The following is a 1,159-nucleotide window of genomic DNA, read 5'->3' as shown; positions in this document are numbered from 1 at the left end:
CAAATACGTGGAACGACTTCCGGTTTGCGCTATGTCAATTCTGGTCTAGGTCAAGACCAGCGTATTTCCAGTATTGCATATTCAAGCATGAATGCTCATCTGATCGTATCTCCGCTGCTGTTGGTGATATGTCGATAATTCGATGTGCGTTATGCAGATCATATTCTGCCAAATACAGCGCACAACATACGGTTTGCGCCACGTCAACTCTTGTGCAGGTTAAGACGAGCGTGTTTCCATTTTTGTATATTCAATTCTGAATATTCATCTGAACATATCTCCGCTGCTATTGGGGATATGTCGATAATTCGATGCGCGTTGTTCACCGCATATGCTGCCAAATACAGAGCACGGCATTCGGTTTGCGCTACGGCAAATCTGGGCAGTGCGAAATCCAGCGCATTTGCAGCTTTGCATATTCAGGCTTGAATATTCAATACAACGTATCGCCGCTGCCATTCGAGATATGTCTTCAACCCTGTGCGCGTTATATTTCATATAAGCTGCGAAATACGTGGAACGGCATCCGGTTTGCGCTATGTCAACTCTGGTCTAGGTGAGGACCAGCGTAGTTTCAGTTTTCCATATTCAAGCATGAATATTCATCTGAACGTATCTCCCCTGCTATCCGAGATATGTCTTCAACCCTGTGCGCGTTATATTCCATATATGCTGCGAAATACGTAGTACGACATCCGGTTTGCGCTATGTCAACTCTGGTCTAGGTCCAGACCAGCGTAGTTGCTGTTTTGCATATTCAGACCTCAACACTCAAATGAGTGTTCCTCAGCTGCTATTGGCCATCTGTCGGCATTAGAACGCGCGTTATACTCCACATATGCTGCCAAATACGTGGAGCAACATCTGGTTTGGGCGATGTCAATTCTGGTCTAGGTTAAGGCCAGCCGATTTCCAGTTTTCCATATTCAAGCATGAATATTCATCTGAACGTATCTCCCTTGCTATCCGAGATATGTCTTCAACCCTGTGCGCGTTATATTCCATATATGCTGCCCATAAAGAGCACGACATTCGGTTTGCGCTACGTCAACCCTGGTATGGTTTAAGACCAGCGTATTACCAGTTTTGCACATTCAGGCTAGATTATTCATCTGGCCGTACCTCCGCTACTATTGGTGATATGTCGACAATACAATGC

Source organism: Bombus pyrosoma, linkage group LG15 (assembly GCF_014825855.1).
Source record: "Bombus pyrosoma isolate SC7728 linkage group LG15, ASM1482585v1, whole genome shotgun sequence".
In the NCBI taxonomy this organism is placed as follows: Eukaryota; Metazoa; Arthropoda; class Insecta; order Hymenoptera; family Apidae; genus Bombus; species Bombus pyrosoma.
This window is presented reverse-complemented; position numbering follows the sequence as displayed.